General features: G+C 38.0%; 1 pseudogene; it reads right to left on the reverse strand.

The window, feature by feature from the left end:
• Positions 1-20,607: 20,607 nt before the first annotated feature.
• Positions 20,608-20,727, reverse strand: LOC129881247 (5S ribosomal RNA; annotated as a pseudogene).
• Between the last annotated feature and the right edge of the window lie 2,427 nt (positions 20,728-23,154).

Raw genomic sequence — 23,154 nt, forward strand, 5'->3', positions numbered from 1 at the left:
TTCCTGAATAAGATTCACCTTCTCTACAACTTGTTAGACCATGTCGGGGCCTATTAGTCAAGTTTCGCCAATATCAAACCAACCAATAGGGGATCTGTACTTTCTGCCGTATAAAGCATCATACGACACCTTCTGGATGCTAGAGTGATAGTTGTTATTGTAGGCAAACTGAATAAGTGGTAAATGATTATCTTATCTACCTCTGAAGTCAATAATGCAGGCACACAATATATCTTCTAGCATTTGAATAATATACTCGGCCTGTCCATCAGTTTGAGGATGAAATATTGTACTACGATTCACCTACATTCCCAAGCCTTCTTGGAATAATCTCCAAAAGTTGGTTGTGAACTGAGCTCCCCTGTCAGAGATAATAGATATGGGAACTATATGAAGTCTTACTATCTCCTTGATATATAGCTTTGCATAGTCCTCAATTGAGTATGTGGTCTTGATTGGAAGGAAGTGGGCTGATTTTGTTAGCCTATCCATAGTAACCCATATGAAATCCTATTTTCAGAGAGTGTGATAAGCCTATAATGAAGTCCATGTTAATTGCTTCCCATTTCTAAGTTGGGATCTCCATTTCCTGTAGTAACCCACCCGGTTTCTGATGTTCAATTTTAACATGTTGGTAGTTTGGGCATTGGGCTACGAACTCTGATATATCCTTCTTCATACCATCCCACCAATATAAACATCTGAGGTCATGATACATCTTGGTTGACCTTGGATAAACAGAATAACGGGTATGGTGTACCTCTCTCAATACTTGTTTCTGTAGCCCTACAACTTTTGGCATACAGACTTTGCCTCTATATCATAGTACCCTGCCAGGTGTGATCTCAAATAGAGTATTTTCCTTCTGAAGAGATACGTTCGTATACTATTTCAGAATAGGGTCCTTGTACTGACATTGCTTTATCTCTTCCATGATTGAGGATTCAGCAACTCCTCAAACAAAACCCCCACCATCATCCGAATTAGCTAAGAGAACTCCAAGGCTAGCTAATTGGCAAATCTTATGGACTATCTCCCTTTATTCTAGTTGTACACCTGCCAAGATACCCATTGATTTATGGATGAGTGCATCTTACACCATATTTGCTTTCCTTGGGTGGTATAGAATGTCGACATCATAGTCCTTCAGCAATTCTAGACACCTTCTCTGCCGTAGATTCATCTCTTTCTATTTAAAAATGTACTGGATGCTTTTATGATCTGTATAGATATCAACATATACGCCATACAGGTAGTGCCTCCATATTTTTAAAGCATGAATCACCATTGCTAATTCCAAATCATGAGTTGGGTAATTCCTTTCATGCTTCCTAAGCTTTCGGGAGGCATAAGCTATAACTCTACCATGTTGCATTAATACACATCCCAACCCAACATCGGAAGCATCACAATAAATAACATAGCCATTTGGTCTTTCAAGAAGGGATAGAACACGAGCCGTAGTCAATTTATCTTTTAGCAACTAGAAACTTCGCTCACAAGCATCAGTCCACTGAACTTAGCCGCCTTTTGAGTTAGCCTGGTTAAACGCGCCGAAATGGAAGCAAAGTTTTCTATGAACCTCCTTTAGTATCCTGCTAGCCCCAAAAAAATTACATACCTTCATAGGGATTATAGGTCTTGGATAGGACTTCACGTCCTCAATCTTCTTCGTGTCTATGCGAATACCATCGGTCCTAATAACGTGCCCCAAGAACACCATCGAAGTCAGCCAGAATTCACATTTAGAGAACTTAGCCTACAACTTCTAGTCTTGGCGTACTCCTAGTACCACCCGTAAATAATCCGCTTGATCCTTTTCTGATCGTGAATAAACCAGAATATCATCAATAAATACAATCACGAACAAATGTAGAAATGATTTGAACACTCGGTTTATCAGATCTATAAATACCACTGGAGCATTTGTCAGCCCAAAAGATATCACTCTAAACTTATAATGTCCGTACCGGGTTCTGAACGCGGTCTTTGGGATATCTGCTTCCCTTACCCACACCTTATGATAGCCCAACTGTAGGTCTATCTTCAAAAAGCAATTAGCACCCTGCAATTGGTCAAACAAATCATCAATCATGGGGAGGGGATATTTGTTCTTAATTGTTACCTTGTTCAGCTACCTATAGTCGATGCACATTCATAGAGACCCATCTTTCATTTTTATAAATAGTACCGGTACTCCCCATGGCGATGTGCTGGGCCTAATGAAGCCCTTTTCCAACAAGTCTTTCAGCTGCTCCTTTAGATCCTTTAACTCTGCGGGTGCCATTCTATATGGAGGGATAAAGATGGGGTGAGTATCTGATAGCATATCTATAGTGAACTCTATCTCCTATTCAAGAGGAAGACCTAAGAGTTCATTTGGGAATACATCTAGATATTCATTGACTATGAGCACCGATTAGAGAGTTGGAACCTCCACTTCCAGATTATGCACACGGACTAGATGATAGATATACCCCTTTCTAATAATATTCCTTGCTTTGTGGTATGAAATGAATTTACCCTTTGGCGAACCTAGGAACTAGAACTGAACCACTTTGTTTCTACAATTTACGTTGGTATGACAAGAAGCCAACTAGTCCATACCCATAATAACATCAAATTCTATCATATCTAACTCTATCAAGTCAGCCAAGGTATGACAATCATATATATCTACCAAACAATTTCTATATATTTGTTTTACTATAACCGAGTCTCCCACCGATGTGGCCACCTCAAATGACTCCATTAGATCAAGTTTTATTCCAATTCTACTAACAACAAAGAGGGAAATATATGATAAGGTAGAGCCTGGATCTATCAATGCATACACGTCCCAGGAAAAGATAGATAATATACCTGTAACCACGTTGGGTGATGCATCTTGATCCTGTCTGCTAGCTAAGGCATATATACAGTTGGAAGGACCGCTAGAACCGAAAGCTCTCTAATGGCCTCTTCTATGGCCTGCTGGTGTCTACATACCCTACCCCATAGGGCAGAGCTATTGAAGAAGAATAATCCACAACTAATCCAGTTGGCTAAGCCGCACCACCTAGAGTACCCTTCAATGGACATTCCCTCGCAACATGGCCTTGGCGGCCATAAGAGAAACAAGAACCTGTATTCCAATGACATTCTCTAAAATAAGGTCAACCACAATGGGGACACTCGAACAATGGTGGTCTTGATTGTCGAGAACCCCGGTTCACCTATGTACCTGAAACCCTAGAGCTTTGACTGGTTCCTGAATACCCGGTGCTCTCAAATCTTTAACCTAAAAACTGTAGGGGTGCACTCTGAGCTGGTTAGGAGGGATATCTTCCATGTTGGTGAGGCTGCCCACCTCAAAAGCCACCATAATAACCAGCTGATTTAGTTCTCTTATGATGGCCTCTATCAGAATCTCTCTCAGGCTGACGCCTCTATGCCGATCCTCCACTCCTTATGCATATGCCTATACCCGAGAAATATCCATGTCTGGCTGAGAAGCTATGACCATATAGCTATCAATCAGGTGATGATCTAGCCCCCTCATATAATGATGTACCTTATCAGCCATATCGGCCACAATAGTAGGCGCATGTCTTGCCAATGAGTCAAACACAAAGATATAGTCTATAATGCTCTTACCATTCTGTTTCAACTGTAAGAATTTATCAACTCTAGCGCATTTCATTTTTGGAGGTAGAAAATGGCTAACAAAGGCTTCTATGAACTCATCCCATTCGGCTTGAGGAGCACCCTCACCCCTCGACAACTCCCATGACTCATACCAGTTAGCGGCCACATCACGCAGCCAATATGAAGACAATTCAACCCACTCAGTCTTCGAGGCCCTAATGATTCACAGTGTGTGCTGTATCTTCAGGGAGAACTCCTATGGGCCTTATGCAGGTCTAAACCCGTGAAATACTAGGGTATTGCAGGCTAGAAAGTCACGGACCCTCAAGTTTTCTTATCTATTTGCATCATCTAGGACATGCCTTTGAGTCTGTCCTGCCATCAGTTTGGTCAGTAACTGCACTGCGTTTCTCATAGCTCTATCCCCCACCCCTTGTTGTGGGGATGGAGGCTCTATTATTGGGGCTTTAGGACTTGTAGTTGCTTCCCTAAACTCCTCTGCAGGTGGCGGCATAGTAGAACTCACCGACTGAGGCACAATCCTCGGCATAGGCTAGGCAAGATCCCTAGTAACTCTCGGGGCCTGACTGGTTTCCCCTGCTGCCGACTTGCCCTTTTGGGCAGTTGTTGCTTTCCTCCGAGGCATTACTACAAGCATAAGGGTAGATTAGTGAAAGGTCATCCTAAGAATATAGCTCTATCGCACGATCTAAGACAAGAAAGAAAGATAACATCCTAAATATATTATAGCCTCCTGTTTATAGATGTGGTGCACAACACACCGATAAACAAGACTCTACTAGACACGGTCTATGGACATTCCAAGGAAGGACCGCTCTGATACCACTTTTGTCATGACCCAACCCCGTAGTCCATGACGGGTGCCCGAACTGGACACTCGCATATACCCTTACTAACCATAAGTAAAATTATCCCCTATTTGAGTTATAATGTATCAATAGCCACGATAACATATAAGCCGACGAGGCTATCATAACATATAGGGTCGTCCTATAATAAAACCTGTGCGAGCCGACAAGGCTTTCATGACAAAGAGGATGCCCCAAAACATCCGTCTTATAGGAAAAACTTCATATACATACATATACAACCCACATACATGTCCACCGACCTCTAAGAGTAAGAACAGTAACATAAGACAGGACAGGTCCCCCGCCGTATACGTAAATAAATAAATATATACATTGAGAGTTAGTACCAAAATCTAGGCTCCGGCACTATGGAGTGCTTTTGAACTGCTGAGTGGGACTCCTACCCTGGTGGATCTCCAAAGTATGTATCTGTACCTGCAGGCATGAAATGCAACCCCTCCCCCCCCGAGAAAGAGGTGTTAGTACGACTTATGTAGTAAGTATGTAAAGCATAACATAGTATAACTGGTGAATCATACAAAAATATGCATGTTCATATAATACCATATAGCCGGCCCCTTCCGGGACTTGGTAAATCATATCTGTAGGGCCATCATAGGGCCCTGCGCCATCATCACCTTATCATATCACATCATTATACATATATATATATATATACATACCCGGCCCTCTAGTGAGGGGCTTGGTGAGTTGTTCATGTCATTGCATTATCATGTTCTCATATAGCATACCTGGCCCTTTAGTAAGGGACTCGGTGAGTTATTCATGTCATTGCATTATCATGTCCTCGTATAGCATACCCATCCCTTTAGTGAGGGATTCAGTGGATAATGTAGTGAATTACGCACGATTACATACCTAGCACGGGACTTGGTGATATGAGGGGTTGCAGTATACACAAGTAGAATAGTGAGTAACCATATTCAATTTAAAACATTGTCCAAGACTCAATGAAGTAATAAAAATGAATTTTTATTTAAAAATTAGGGCAATAGTCATAACAGTCATCCCTCAAAAAGCACTATTAGTTATATCAAAAGAGTCTTAAAAACCATAGGCGTGAATCAAGACGATACAAAATAACTTATAAAAGTCAAGGACATTAATTATCGGAGAATCTCTAAGAACAGGAATCATGAATCACCCCCTAGACTTATGAATGGAATTACCCCCAAAGCTCATATTAATCCTTACTTAATTCTAAGACATGCCAAAAGAAAGAAAGGACTGCTTTACATACTCTCTACTTTCCCTCATGTAGTCATCATATACATATGTGTCGTAGAATGTACGACCTGATCCTTAGATAGTAACTATCATGACCCAACTCCGTAGGCCGTGATTGGTGACCGAGTTGGGCACCCATACGTACCCTTAGCCCCACTTAGCATGTTAGCAGAATAGATAAAAATAGGGGTCAAAAAGGGGTCACTAGAGAGAATATGAGAACATATATAGCACAAGAGGGCCGTTAAGTCCATCACGAAACACAAAGCCCAAAACATATATACATAACCCATATCACAAGTCTATAGACCTCGAAAAGATGATAGCCTAGTCATATGACGGGACAGGGCCCCGTCGTACCCTTAACCAATATGTACAAATGTACAACAAAAAAGTTAGTACCAAAATAAGGCTCCGGACAAAGAAGCACTGTCAACCAACAGGGTGAATGTCCTAGGCGAGCGGATTAGCAAACCGAGTGTCTGTACCTGCGGGTATGTAACGCATCCCCTACGAATAAAGGAGGTCAATACGGATAATGTACCAAGTATGTAAGCATGGACTATAATAAGTAAAGCCATTACTAGAACAAAAGGTGCAAAATAAGCAAAATATCCAGAATACCAAAATGCTTTTCATAACCATAGATAATGTATGCAAAAAATATATGTTATATCCGGCCCCATTATGGCACTCGATAACCAAATCATGGTCTCCACCTCGTCACTAGCGCCACAGCACATCATAACTCCAGAGTAGGGAATATCTCCGTAACAGATCATGTCATATCATATGTGTACATGGCACATCATAACTCCACAAATCCCATGTACAGGTCATACCTTCCCCCTTACGTCGGGGCACAGCGAACAATGCATAGAAGTATGCATGATAATAAATCTTGGCCCGGGCTCAGTAAAAGAAGCATTGAGGCATCCACGAGCAGAGTAGTGAGAAATAAATGCAATACAAAATACAAAACATTTCTAGAGACTCGATAGCGTAACTCCGATGCCAAGTCATATAGTAGAAATTAAGCGATAATCATAGTGCATGTCTTTCAGATGTTACGATGGTCTATGTCAAAATAGTCTTTCTGAAATCATTTCCATATTTCAAAATATATTATGGGGCTCAACGGAATAATTAAAATAAGCTATCACTAAAAATCAAGACAAGAATCATATCATGTACCTTTTGAAAGTCACTATGGATTACATCAAAATGGAACTTCTGGAATTATATACTCGCATCAAAGCATAATTAAATGTCCTTTGTAAATTAAGAAATTGGCCATGGTAGTGGCTCTAGGAATAAGAACTTCATTGGAACTATAAAAAAATTCATATATTTGTTTCATAAAGACCATGCCAAAAGAAAGATTAGCTTTTCATACTTATGTCAAAACATGCCAAGAGAAAGAATAAGCTTTACATACTTATGCCCAAACATGCCAAAAGAAGGAAACGTTAGCTTTACATACCTCTTACGGATTACTCTTAACACATTCTCCTCGTCGTCTCTTGAACCTATTTAACATGAAAGTAATTCTAAGGTTAGTGAAATTTGACTTTCCATCTTGTAATTCTACCACCAATTACCCATAGGAACCAATCTCTTATCCATTCCCTTAGACTAGTTCATTACTAGTTCTGAAGTTAGCAGAAATCGGACCGCATCTCCCCTATAACTTGCCCTACACAAACTTCCATTTTAACCTCCAAACCTTATAAGCCAACCAAAAACAAAAATCAGCAGAATATATACAAGTAAACCATTTCAACATTACACAACACAAACTCCAAACAACTCGCTTAAAACTATGATACCAAAATAGGGTTTTAAATCTCTATTTCGTAAAACCTTTAACCACATGAACCGGGGTGTCATATGGATGAAACCAGAAGCATATACAATCATTTTTATTCTATTTCCATACCTGCAATACTACAAAACAACGCCCAACACAACACCACAATAACAACGACTCTAGCCAAACTTTAACCCATTAAAATTGCGTTAAACCATCTGCTACATGACCTGCAATGTTCTTTAGTTGTAACATATATATTTTCATGTTTAAAATATGTATTTATACCTTCATAACATGTCCAAACCCTTACAAAAATGTGGGAGAAGAGATCCAAGCCATACCTTGCTAGAACTTGCAAAAACTTGCCTCGAAAGTTCTTTTAACATGCTGAAAATTGACGGGCTGTTCGCGTCCCTTCTTTGCTGCCCCAAATAGTAATTTTACACTGTTAAACACCGTCATGTAGCCGTGGGATACCTTAAATAATTAATTCATAGAATGAAAGTCGGAGGCTTACCTCAAATTGGCCAAATCCATGGCTGCCTTCTCTCCTTTCTCACGTTTTTTTCTCTTCTTTGTTGCTGAATTTTGGATGAAGATGACTTAATAGTCATCACAACATGTATATATATGTGTCCTTAAGAGGGGACATGTGGAAGACCCTAGGGGTGACACATGGCAGCCCCCTAGGGCGCCACCTCATCCATGTGCCCACTCACATGCTGCCATGTGGCAGTGTGGGGTCCACCCCAAGAAGGTGAGTCACCTACTTGGTTCAAGTAGGTGCATTACCTACTTGTTTCACGTAGGCGCGTCATCTCCTTATTTCCCTTTCATGGGTTCGTAATCTCGTCTCACTTCAAGAGCCTATGTATTCCTTGCTAGTTAAGCTCGACGTGTACTCAAGTAGCTTAAGTACATAAGACATCTAAGTTGGTAGGTTACGCAAGTAAGTCAAGTCCCACGACTTGTTATTTGTTTTCCCCTCCAACTCGTTTCAAATCTTTATAACCCTATTTCTAATCATCTCTCTTATGGAGTATCTCCTTATCCTTTTCTTAGGATTATTTGATAGAGTTATAGATTATCCGACTCATATGACGACTTCTAAAAAACTTAAGAGCCTTCCCAAAAATTTAAGAAGCTTAAGAAACATTCCAAGGTACAAAAGTACGGGGTGTAATAGTAATATATGCGGAGGAACGTTCGTCCCGATCCTTAGATAGTAATATATGCTGAGAAACGTTCGGCCTGATCCTTAGATAGTAACATATATCATACCATAAAAATTTCATCATAACATCCTAACTTATGTCAAAGACATATCAAGAGAGAAGAAGGGTAGCTTTACTTACTTATCACAAAAATATGCCAAGAGAAAAAAGGTAGCTTCACATTCCTCTTATGGATTACCCTTAACCACGTTCGCCTTGTCATCTTTTGAACCTATTTAACATGAAAGTAATACTAAGGTTAATAACCTTTTACTTTCCAATTTCCAACTCTACAACCAAGTATCCATAGGAATTATTTCTTTATCAATTTCCCTCGACTAGTTTATTACTAGTTCCAAAGTTGGCTGAAATCGGGCAGCATCTCCCCTGTAACTTTCCCTATCCCAATTCTAATCTTGTAATCCATATTACCAAAAATAACCAGCAGATATATATGCAAGTAAATCACTTCAGTATTACACAATACAAACTCCAACCAACTCGCTCAAAACTACGATACCAAAATAGAGTTTTTAATTTTTGTTTCGTAAAACCTTTAACCATACAAAATGGAGGGTCATGTGGCTGCAACCAAAAGTACCCACACCCTTTTTATAACACTTTACAACCATACAAAACACAGACAACCCAGCTGCAACCGCAACACCATAATCACAACACACTACTCAACTTTGATTTAACTATAACGACTTCAATTTAGTTTATTTCTAACGTCAAGCATCATTATATCATATTTCTACTTCCATCCTCATTTAAGACATGTATTATACTTCATAAAAACATCATAAACTACTACTTGAAAGGAAAAGCCTTACCTTGCCCGAAACTCGCCAAAACTCACCTCAGAAGCTCTTTTAGCGCGGCTGAAACTTTGTGGTTGTTTGTTATCCTTTTGGTATAATCCAAACCATAAATTTAAATTAATAACACCTTCATACCCTTGTGGTATATTCTAGATAATTAATTCACCAAACAAAATTAGAAAGCTTACCATTTTGGCTCCAAATCCATGGCTCCTTCTCTCAAGCTTAAGGTTTCTCTTCTCTCTTTTTTTTTCTAGAATTTCTTGATAAGGATGAACTAAAGGATAAATATGAAGCTAAGGAGTCATAAAACATATATATATTTATAGGCCACCTTAGGTTGTGACATGTGCTAGACCCTAAGTGGTGACACATGTCAAATACTTATTGGGCCAATGCATCAAGCCTCCACTCATGGGATGACACATGGCAGGTGGGGTCCACATCCCTTGCTTCAGTTGCTGCCCTATGGCACTTCCAGCTGCTACCACATGGCACTCTCTCTTGCTGCCATGTGTCACTTTCTTTTTCTTCTCGTAGGTTCGTAATCTCATCTTACTTCACGAACCTATGTAATCCTTGCTACGTAAGCTTGGAATGAACTCAAGTAGCTTAAGAATATAAGATTTTCAAGTTGGTAGCTTAAGTAAGTAAGTCGAGTCCTATGACTCATTACTTATCCTCCAACATCTTTCAAATTCTTATAACCCTATTTCCAATCTTCTCTATTATGGGGTATCACATTCTCCTTTTCTTAGAGTTATTTGATACCGTTATAGATTATCCAGCTTATGTGGTGACTTCTATGAAGCCTAAGAACCTTTCAAGAAACTTAAAAAGCTTAAGAAGCTTAAGAACACGTTCCAAGGTACAAAAGCCTAAGAACGTTCCAATTGTCTTTGTTGATAGTTGTTATAGTAAGGAGACTTATCTAAGAACCTACTGTCATTACCTTCAACCAGTGACCAATATGAACATGTGGACTGATCCAAGAAATCCCCATGTGGAATCACCAGTTGTCAAACCTTTGATAGAAAGGCTAAGAATGATTAAGAAAAAAGAAGCCTGTGAGACACAAAAATCTAAAAAATTATCATGGAAAGGTGTTTACATGACTCGTAACATCTGTCATGGAAAACATCACAAGAAAAGGAGTTTTTCTTTAAAGGTATGTAATTTTACATGATATTCTATGTTTATGATTTAAATTTGAGTTATGTGACTTATCATCTATTTGATATTGTAGGATTCTAATATTGCTGGACCGAGTAATAAAGCAGGTACTTCTGTCATACCTCCTAGATCTAGGAGAAGGCTGAGGAAGATACCAACTACTGTTGAAGCACCTTCTATTACTGGAGCACCTCTTAGACCTAGGGGAAGGCCAAGAAAAATAATTTTTAATCCTGGTGCACTCCTAGACCTAGGGGAAGGCCAACAAAAATAACAAATAATAATGTTGATGTTGAGGCACCTTTAAGAGACAATAGAAGGACCATAGATAGAGGTATGACTTTTGAACCTAATGTAGCATCAACTATAAGAATAGGTATGACTTTTGAACCTGTTGTAGCATCAGGAAGAGGCATAAGAAGAGATGATACTACACCTGAAAGAGGAATAGGCATGGGAAGAGTTGCTTGCATTGGAAGAGTTGCTGGTACAACCACTTCTTCACCTGAAAGAGGAAGAGGCATGGGAAGAGCTACTAGAATTGAAAGGGCTACTACTACAGCCACCTCTTCACCTAAAATAGAAAGTACCATGGGAAGAGCTGCTGCTATAGCCACTTCTTCACCTGAAAGAGTAATAGGCATGGGAAGAGCTGCTAGAATTGGAAGGGTTGCTGCTATAGCCACTTTCTCAACTATAAGAGGAAGAGGCATTGGAAGACCTAGAAAAATACCTCTAAGTGGCATAGGAATGCCAAGGAGGGCATCATTGTATGAGTTGTTTGAAAATCGAACAAGCTACACTATAAATGCTCCACAAAATCCACCTGCTCCACCTATTCATTCTCAATACAATGCAGTACCTAGTAAAAGGTCTAAAACAATTAGAATGGGAGTTTTCATTGCTGAAAATGGTTTTACAATATATAAGTAAGTCCTAAAACCTCTGTTAACTTTGTATTAAACTTTTAAATAGTTATGTCTTAATTATTTTCCTAGATATTACATCATGGACTCCCAAGTAGTAGGATAATACATATTGGTTCTGGACAGCCTATAAGGTCTACTGATTTTACTGGGGACCTTTGTTTCGAACTAAGAACTAGATTAAGATGGAAGGGGAAAACAACAATGACAACAAACTAACTTGAAGTGATGAGAGAAAAGATGAGATTGAAAAAAAGATAGAAAATGGCTTCTTCACAATCCAAGAAACAATGGAAGTAGTGAAGATATCAAAGTTGATTTAGCATTAATTGGACAAGTTATTTTGTCAAACAATCTAATATAGTTTAATTATTTTTGTCAAAGAATCTAATTCGGTTTAACAAGGTTGTATTTTTAGAAGTTGTGATAGTTCCACTTGAACATCTATGTTGACTTTATGCACTGATTTTGTATGAATCAACTTATGTTATATTTGCTATTATTAATGGATGTTTACCGTTTGTGCTTACGGTTTGTGTTAAAACTTTTGTTACATTTTCTATTATTAATGGATGTTTACCATTTGTGCTTATAGTTTGTGTTAACCGTTTGTGATAACAATTTGTGTTTGTACTTTTTCTTCATCTATTAAATAAAATATTCAGTTAAAACATAGAAACAATGATTCAACACAAAATAAAGTTCATTCACTTTGAGTTTATTACATTCAATACAAAATAAAGTTCATTGACTTCGAGTTTATTACATTCAACACAAAATCAAGTTCATTGACTTCAACCATACACACTAGCAAACATAAATACTTTCAAAGTTACATCAATCCAAGGAAATGCTTAAACTAGTTATTTTGATCCAAAAAACAACATACAAGATCAAGACTCACAATATGAAAATTCTATTGAAGCTACTGTAGTTACTCTCTTTCTTCTTCACTTTAATCAATTTCTCGGTTGCATTTTTCATCATCTCATTCGCACTACATTGTTCTTCCATTTGGGTAAATACAAATTGAGCTTCCATCTCCATAATTTATCTATCATTGTAAGCAATGATTTCTTCCATGTCCTTCATTTTCTTCACATTTGTAGTTAATAGTTCATTCATGTCATTCATTTCTTCACCAACTTTGGAATGATGAACTTAGATCATTCATGAACCACACCATCCCTCCAATGAAAAGATTTAAACTTTTCTGATCCATAATATGGGCAAGACCAGAATCTTCTACCCGAATTATTATCGGACCAAGAAGTTTTCAAAGGGAGTAAAAATGATGAAAGCATCACACTTCCTCATTCAACTTTGGATCATCCTTGTCAAAACAAATGTTATTCAAATTCAATTTTACCTCTTTCATGTCTAACTCTAATAAAAAAATCAAAAATTAGAGAGAAGATATTAGAAGACCTAATTACAAATCGAACAAACAAGACAAACAAAGAAATCAGAAATTAAAGAAAATGATTCGTTAAAGCTTACCTCTTTGAGCTATGGTGATTTGTGTTTGAGTGAAGGCTAAGGAAAGAAGAAATAGGTAAAAGTATTATTATAAAATAGGCAAATAGGCAAATAGGTAAAAAGATTTAATGAATATTATTACAAAATATTATAAAATAAATTTTAAATTTATTGATACGTGACAGTTAATGATAGGCTCATAAAGTATTAATTCATGTTCTACGTGTCCTTCGTGCGTGTATTCACATAGTGGTCCAGCTGGGCATATATATGCTTTTAAATTACACTATTAAATAGTGTAGGGATAATAGGGCCCGTCCAAAGTTTGGGATGTTACAACAATTTTCATCAAAGTTTGGGTATTGTTTGGACCATTATACCATAAATTAACAGAAAATTATGAAAAGGATATATTAATAAAAATATGAAAAACTAATACATAAATCTTAATAAAAATAGGATATCAATTGTCATTATACATGGGAGGAATGACCTCGGAGACCCCTATACTTGGCTGCGTTTGTCAGTTGAACCCTCCTAATTGACAGTTTTTCAACTGAACCATTAAACCCATTAGAACACAATATTTCAAACCCCTCTGACTATTGACCGACTTATCTAGCGCTGAGTTGGATAAACTCGTGAAAGCACACATTTTAAAGCGAGTACATACATAATTTTATATTAAAATTATTTATAAAAATAATAATTGATTTTAAAATTTTTTTTAAAAACCTTCTTCTTTAACCACCCCACCCCCACGCCCAAGGCCAACTTTCTTCTTCTTCTTCAACCAGCCTCATCTGCACCGAATCTCCAAAATTCTTCTCCTCTAGCCCTTTTCTTTTTCAAATTCATCCATCACACCTAATCTCCTCCTCCTCATCTTCTTCTTCCTCAGCTCTTTTTCTACAAATCAACATTCCCTCTCATAGCCCTTGTTGGCCACTCCCGTACATCTCTAGTTTTTAGTTTTCTAGATTTTAAAAATATTGGTATCATTTTTTGTGTTACTTAGTTTCAAATAAGTGGTGTGTGTATGGATTAACATGAAGGCGATGATGGATATTGAAAAATTTTAAACTCCATGGATGAATTTGAAAAAGTTTTAAAAACAATAAATGGATCTTGTAAATTTGTGAAATTAATTTAAAAATATAATTGATGCTCATTGGGTTTATGTTGGTAAACTTGTAGTTTAATTTACAAGTCAAATGGAAAGAATTTCACCTATTTGGCATGAATTTGATGTTCAATTTGTGAGTAATATGAAGAAAATGACTATTGGTATTTTTCAAAAATGTAAAAGTGGCCTATTTGATTTTTTATTTTTTAAAAATATAATTTCTTATGTGTCATTAAAAATTAACATGGAATGCCATGTGTAGTCGATGTATTACACACATAATGATCGGATGAGAAAATAGTTTGAAATATTGTGTTCTAATGGGTTTAAGGGTTCAGTTGGCAAACAGCTAAGTAGGAGAATTTCAACTGACAAATGGAGCCAAGTATAGGGGTCTCCGAGGTAATTCCGCCTTATACATGAGAAAGAACAAAAAATAGCATTAGATGAGCTGTATAATACTTCTAAAATAAGTATAATATCTTTAATCAGACCCACAAAAGTAATCATCAAACAAACAACTATGAAAATTTCATATAAATAGTTACCGAACAATTTTTTCTATAAAGACTAAAATAATTAGGTGCCCAAAAACCTAGTTAACAATTTAAAACCACTAATCTTGGCCATAAAATATTGTCAGAGCACATAAAGATGGAGGAAGAGACTTGAAAGAAAAGGAAATCCTTTACAACCTTTTTATAGCTTTATTCACCCATTTATCAGTCGAATTAATTTTTTTATTAATTACTCATTGTAACTGTAGACAATAAAATTCACGTTAAGACAATAATAATCAACACTAGAAAAGTATCACAATAATCATAGTATTTGATTTCAAAATATGAGTGTAACAATCTCAATGAATCCTCTGAGTTGTCTTTTCAAACATAAATTTAAGGGCTTGTAAGATTGATCTTGAATTTGGATGAAATTTATGGATCTAATCTTGACTTGTACTTGAATTCATGGACTTTAGGGCTTGATCATGAATCTTGTTGTCTTGATATTGATTTGTGGATTTGATGAACTTAATATGGACTTATTCTTGAACTTGATCTTGATCTTGAGTTGTACTATATTCAAGGGCTTTTGAGCTTGTTCTTCAATCTAGTGGTCTTGATCTTGCATTGTTATTGAACTTGAATGCTTGAGTGCTTGTATTCTTGAACTTATAGCTGGTAGAGAATCTATGGCGTTTGATACATGAGATCTCTCTGGCTTCTTGTTAGAATTTTGGTGTTATTTCTGAATTATGAGAATCCTATTTATAGTTTTGGTATAGAGGCTTTGTGATGAGTACATGCGCCCCTTTAGCCAATCAGATTTAAGTGACATGGCATATTGGGCTTTAACAAAGAGGGCTTGTCATTTTAACACTAGGGATGATCCTATTGACTTCTTTGTTTGACTTGGCATGCCACGTCATTTGACATGTAGCACCCAAAATGGGCCTCTAGGATGAGATGATATTGGTCTTAATAAAGTGGGCTCATTCATAACCTATTGGCACTGACTGTTCAGTCGTCTGGTCGCTCATTTGGATTCTAGGCTTGTTTCCCTATTTTGGAGCTTTTATAACTTGAAAAGTTGAATTCAGATGGTTCTATCAACTTCGTAATAAACAAATTAGGCTAGTAGCATGGTCGATATGAGTACTGAGGCAATCGGTATGAGTTTGAGGCCATTTGGCGCTTTTGCCTTTCAAATTTGGCCTATGGTTGAATTTGGTCAACATTCTTTGAAAACTTGCTCAGATAAAAATTCTAACAGTGTGGTTAGCTCCAGAATATCGATTTTAGTCTAGAACGACCGTTCATTCACTTCTCGGAGCTTTTGGTCTAATCCCGAGGCCTATTGTGGAATTTGACTCAAAATGACACTTAGGTGTGGGATCCTCTTTCAGTCATAACAACTTCATATGGAAATTTCAACTACGACATAATTCTAGAACTTTAAATTTTGTGGGGTATCATATCTCGTTTGCACGCAGGAGATTTCGAATGAATTTCGAGCACCCCATCGAAGTATTTAAACTTGAGAAAATCAGCATTTCAGCTAATATCTGGTGTAGAAAAATTTGTTCTCTATGATCACGGGCCCTTGGCCTTGTTTCCGGAGGTCCAGGAAATTGCCCTTCCCATTTGCGGGATTTGGGCCACATTTACAGAGGTTTTTTCCATTTTCCTCCACGTTCGTGGGCCTCTGGTCGCGTTCGCTAAGGCTAAACTTCCTGACCTCCACATTCGCGGGCCACTTAGGGCGTTTTTGCGAAGGTGAAAACCTTGGTCTTTTAATAAAAGGCCAAGGACGAACTGAGCCTTATTCCATTCTTTTAAGCTTCGATTTCTCATCCCATTCTTAATCAAGTTTGGTGATCCGAAGGTCGAAATTCAAGGGAATTTCATGGGAATCCATTGGGGAGCTCAAAAACTTATTTAGGAGCTTTGTGTGAGTTAAATTTCTATTTTAGCTGCTTCCATTGTTATTTTCGGGTTGACATTTTAATAAAAGTTTGGAGGATTATAACTTGATCATTTTAGCTCTATTTTTAGTGATTCTTGAAGCAAACTTGTGAGTTTTTCCACAAGGAACATCGTACTATGCTTGGTTTATGTCCTGGGAGAACGTTTTTTGATAAATTATGAGTAATAGATGTTGCCTTAATCGTTCTTTTGGCTTTAAGTGTGAGAATTTCATTGCATGCCTGTTTCGTGTCATTTCTCAACCACGGATTGTGTTTCAATTTGATTTTTGAGCTTGGGGTGCTATTTGAGACTAGTTTTTGGGGTCAATTTTGGAATTTGAGATATGGGTCCCACATTTCTCATTTTAGACACAAAAATTGGTCCATCTCTGAAAATTGTGAATTTGGTATCAAAACGACTGTAACAATATTGTGATTTTATTTTTGATAGTGTGGAAGCATTCCGAGAGTGTTCAAAAAGGGAAAGCTCAGATTCCATGAGTTGGAGCATGTACGATTGGCCTATAAGTGGGCTATAATTTTTCCCTCTTTAGACTGACTATGTTTAGGCATTTGTATAATGAATTGTATGAGTTTGGAGGGGTTTGGGTGTCGAGCATGCTAAATACCTAGATTTCATGCCCTAGGTGTTATTTTCAGGTCGGACTGTTAAAGTATGTCTCCGATTATTGTTGATCATCCATATCTTGTGGTGTGTGATGTGCCTTTGGTTATGTATTTTAAAGCATGTTTGGCCTTAGTCTAGGCTTAGACTAGTGTTGTCTTAGACTTGCGCGATCTAGGTGCCGTTGAGCCTTAGAATTCCTCCGACATCATCTCGAACAGCTTAGAGTCTCATAGTCCGAGCATTAGCTAGGCATTAACACAGCTTTGGGAACCCTACCTTCATAATGCCCTATTCTCTTATCAGTCCTGTATCGCTTGGTTCTTGATTCTGGAAGTCTTTTTGACAATTCTTGTTGTATATTGTTTGGGCTGGATGATTCATGATGGCACTCAGTTTTGGGGGTACTCCTCATGACATATGTTGTCATTAATATTTTTAGAGGTCTACAGACATGTACAAGTGGATTGTGTATATCAATTTGGTTCAGTTGGGTCTACATGATGTATGGAATATGTATTACGTTATGGAAGCCTTGTTGGCTTGCGTGTCCTTTCAGGTTATGGTGCAAATAGAAGAGGCTACAGATATATGGAATGCTATGACCCATGGGGGTTCTTATGTACATGTCATGTTGTTTGTAGTCCGATTTGAATACACTTGATTTATATACATTATGTGCCTATCATTCGACTTGACCACAGCTAATAAATATGTATATAGGGGGTCCAGGTCTGACCCCAGTCGCGGCCTACAGGGTTGGGTCATGACAGAAGTGGTATCAGAGCCAGGTTCGTCCTTGGAATGTTTGTTGATCGTGTCTAGTAGAATCTTGGTTATTGATGTATTGCACGCCACATATATAAACAGGAAGCTACAGGGCATTTGTGATTTTTCCTTTCCTTCACATTCGAGATCGTGCTATAGATCCGAGTCATAGGAAATCTCCTTATACTAACCTTAGATTTTAGTAGAAGGACGACATCAATAGAAGGAAGTAATGGACGACACGGGGAGTTATGAAGCACACGGGTAAGTAAAGGCACGAAAGATATCTGTAGGGGAGGGTATTGATATGTGATTGAAATATAAAGTTGAAACCTAAAAGGAAAGCAAACAGGAAGTGCAACAGACGCAGTTCGAAGTTGGACATACGAGGTAAGTTTAGTATTCTCATATTATTATTGATATCAAAAGACCTATGCGGCTGCGATATGAGATAATATTGGAAGCCCTGTGTGGCTGTGATAGGATAAAAATATATATGTATGTGTTGGCCCTATGAGGCATTGTTGGTATCTTCTGCATGCAAGTTTTGGGATATAGGGAATATAGAGGAAACTCTGCCGAAATTTTCCCAGAACAAGAAAAGGAAATGAAACATAGACTCTTAATATACCTTTGAAGTTGATACCGAAGTACCCCTATCATGTTTAACTAAAGTTGTAGGAGGTATTCTCCGTTCTGTCGATAGGGGACATAAGTTATAAAAGAATGACGCGTGTACACAATGTCGCCTCGAAAATAGTGGAACCCTTAAGAGATAAAGATGGCAAACTTAAGGAATAAATGGTGTAACTCCCATATACTCCAAAAAACAAAGGATATAGGTTGGGTTAAAACTATTACTCCGAGAGCACCTTGGACAATCATCATGAGAATACAAGTGTTGCCTATTAAGATTTGCAACGACTACCAGTGGGTATTATACTTTCATAAATATAAGTAGAAGGTTGCCTTGGATGAGTTGTTTCATCGGTCATATTAATCAAGTACAGATTAGTAGACGAGATATCACCTTATGTATGGGAGGTTTTTTGTCGCTTCATGATTTAGCTAAGGTTCCGTACATGGATAATCAAGTTATGAAATATGTAGAGAGATGGAGACATGATACAGTACCAAGTAGATTAGGGAACAAGATTGAATGCAATTGAGACTAGACATAGAGACATAGAGGAAGGTATAAGTAGATAAAGGTATAAGTATCCTCTAAAGAGGGGAAGCAACTGAGAAAACTGCAAGGGTAAGATGGAGGAAATTGATATGGCAACATATTTGAGATGGATGCTTAAACTTCAATAAGATCCCTTGCTGAACCAAGTTATGAAGGTCTGGAAGCCGCCAATAATTAGATAAAAGTCAGAATGCTATGTAAGGCAGTGTTAAGAAGCTTTTAACAAGATATTGAATGACATCATGCTAGACCAAAAGCCAAAATATTGGCTATAGAGTTGGTCACAAGTGGTGTTGCGATAGATAAATAACCAAGGAAAAGGAATAGACAACCTTCTATGGTAAAGATGAGAAGAGAAAAAGGTGAATAAAGGGAAAGGAAAGAAGTATAATAAGATAGGAAAAACAAGTTCCAATCTGAGTGAGATATGTACAGTAGAATGAACCAGGAGATGGAAAGACTACGTCTACCTCCTACAAGTTGCATCATAATGATTGTGCAACCTACGAGTATGTATATATAAGCATCATACTAAGTGAGTAAGTATAGGATAAAAGGAATAGGGGTCAATAATGACAAGGCAATTATGATATTTTGGATACCCCACCAAAAAGCTATGAAGATAGGTTAAGCCAAACTGTCGGGATGAAATTAGTACCACGGGCAAGGTAAGGTGGGTCATGATTATACCAAAGGTCTATCCCAATATTGATTGTAGGATAAGGGGGGAAACGACAAGGTAACACACGAGATAGACAATTCTAAGATATTTCTCAGGATAAGTCGAGCACCTTCTCATATTCTCATAAAGGTAAAGAATGATACGAGATAATGTATCCAAAGTGTTATAAGCCGGGGCAAGCTGGGATAAGGAAATTGTGAGACAATTTAACCAAGAGGAGCAAAACTAATGGGTTACCAGAAGATGGAGGACTTATACGTCAAATTCTTTTAAAACTATGCCAGCTCATAATAGATAGAATTTCAGAGCAGCTCTAAAGGTCACTATATGAACGAACTTTAACGCTAATCAGTAGCCAACCCTAATGAATGGGTGCATACAAAAAGGGGTGAATACAATAGGAGAAGTTAAATCAAAATGACGAAAAATAAACATGGTCATAAAGATCTACCCCTATACCGGTTGCAAAATAATAGAGGAAAGGGCAAGGCAAAACATGAAGACTAGCGAGACGATGCTAAGATAAATCTTGGGCTAATTTGAGTGCCCCCCACATTATTGCAAGGATTATAATGAAACGCGACACGAAGACTTCCTAGGGAGGTCACCCATCCTAATATTACTCTCGTCCAAGCACGCTTTACTTCAAATTTCTGATGGAATTTAGTACTTTAGTGCTACTATGTTCGCGTAAGATGGAAGAATCTGAACTAACGGCGAAGAAACGACATGATATCATGTACCTAAAGTACTATAAGTTACGTTGAGGGAATTGTAAAAAAAAGGGGGACTTAAGCAAAACAAGCAAGATTAGCTAATTAGTAACTGATGGCGCACTTGAATTCCACAGTTCTTCAACATGGTACTAGTTAATGTCATTTACAGAAGGCAGGAAGTAATACACGTGGTCGAAGATTCCACAATATGACCGTCGCTACAAGACTCACTTCGCACTCCGTCGACAAATGACTCTGGAGGGAATGTTACCTATAGATTAACGATATTAGCCCATACTCCTTCAATCAATGGCTACCTACTCAACTGAGAAGGTGTAAAATTATAGAGTAAAAGAGTGGTAGGACCATACGGAGACCCCATAGCTATTATCCCAGATGAAGGAGCCCAAGTTACAATTAACTACCGAAGGTCAGTCCGCAAAAAAACTAGGAAGACAGATAAGCCTTCGTACACTACTTTACCCTCAAACGGATGGACGGACTAGGTCTACTAGCTACATGGTAGATGATATGTTGCGGGCCTATGCGGTTGGCCCCAAAGGTAGCTCGGATAATTGCCTACCACCTGTCAGGAGTACTTATGATATTAACTATCATTCTAGTATCTAAATGGCCCCATACGAGACTTTATATGATAGACCATGTGGGTCGCCAATTGGTTGGTTTAGTGTTAGTAAAACACAACTAATAAGCCCAGGCATGGTTCGATAAACGGTATAGAAGGTAAAGCCTATTCAGGGAAAAAATTTAACTGCTCAAAGTCAACAGAAGCTATAGGTAGATGGTCAGCATCGCTCTTTGGAAATTGAAGTGAGCGATTGGGGGTCTTTGAAGGTGTCGCCCATGAAAGGAGTAATAAGGTTCGGCAAGAAGGAAGAAGTTAAGCATGAGATACATTGGTCTTTACCAGACCATGTGTGGAATAGGGAAAGTCACCTACGAAGTGGCCCTACTATCTTGGTTAAAAACAATACACCTAGTCTTTCACCCGTCAATGTTCCATAACTGTATAAGTAAACCCTTCCAAAATATTCTCCGTGGATAAAGCCAATGTAATAAAGGAAATTATCCTATGAAGAGCAATCTATCGCCATCTTGGATCGACAGACTAGGAGATCATGAACTAGGATGTGGCTTCCCTCAAGATATTATGGCAAAACAAAAACCAGAAAGAGGATGACCCGAGAAATCAAAAAGAAGATAGAGAAAAGATATATGTACTTGTTCTCTATATTCAAAGGTAATCTACCTATCATGACCCAACCCCCTAGGCCATGACTGGGGTCCGACCTGGACCCCTCGTATACCTAACTATCAGTTGTGGTCAAATTGAACTGTAAATAAAACAATGTCATGTAACAAAGCCCTATTGGGCGATAACATTTTCATAAACCTGTAGCCCTTTTGATTGTATCACAATATGAAAGGTCATGCAACCCTAGAAGGCTTCCATAACATAATAACATATACCTTACATCATGTAGACCTAGCTGAGTCAAACTGATATACATAACCCACATATACATGTCTACAGATCTCTAAAAATAATAACGACAACATATGGCGGGAAAGGGCCCCCTCCGTAAATAAAACCATTATAAACATTAGTGGCCAGTGCCAAAAACTTGACTTCGATACAACGGAGCCTCTTCCAGCTGAGATGAGTTGAATCCTCACCTAACGGACTCCAAAACCTGTATCTGTACCTGCGGGCATGAACACAGCCCCCCCTCCCCCCCGAGAAAAGAGAGGTCAGTACGACATATGTACTGAGTATGTAAAACATAACACAATATGATTAGAGGCATATCTAAAATAGAGAAGCAGGGGATAAAATATCAAATCGGAAACCTATACCTGGAAAAGTAAAATCATGCATGCTCAAATTTTCAATATAGCTGGCCCTATCTGGGATTCGGTGAATCATATCTGTAGTACCATCACCTCTTTATTACAACACATTATCATATCATCATATATATACATACGTACCCGGCCCTCTAGTAAGGGTGCAATGAATAATGCAGTGGATTGTGAACGATTACTATTCTCGGCCCCGGGGTCGATAAAAGAAGTGTTACAGTATGTAAGAGTAGAGTAGTGAGAAACAAAAAATAGTTTAAATCATTATCAGAGACTCAATAAAGTCATCAGGTGGATCATCCCTGGAGATCAGGGCAAAAAGTATCTGACGTATACCCCCTAAATGTCACTAAGGACTAGGTAAAAGGGAATTTTGGAAATCTTAGACATATACTAGTATGAAATTTCTTATAGTAGTCCGAGCGTTGGTTATCTCAGAGCCTTTCTTTTGTTTTTTCAGAAAAAAGCTTAGTCAAATCAATTGTTATACAGTCATATAGAAGACTCGAGGAGTAGAATTA

This window comes from Solanum dulcamara, chromosome 2 (genome assembly GCF_947179165.1).
Source record: "Solanum dulcamara chromosome 2, daSolDulc1.2, whole genome shotgun sequence".
In the NCBI taxonomy this organism is placed as follows: Eukaryota; Viridiplantae; Streptophyta; class Magnoliopsida; order Solanales; family Solanaceae; genus Solanum; species Solanum dulcamara.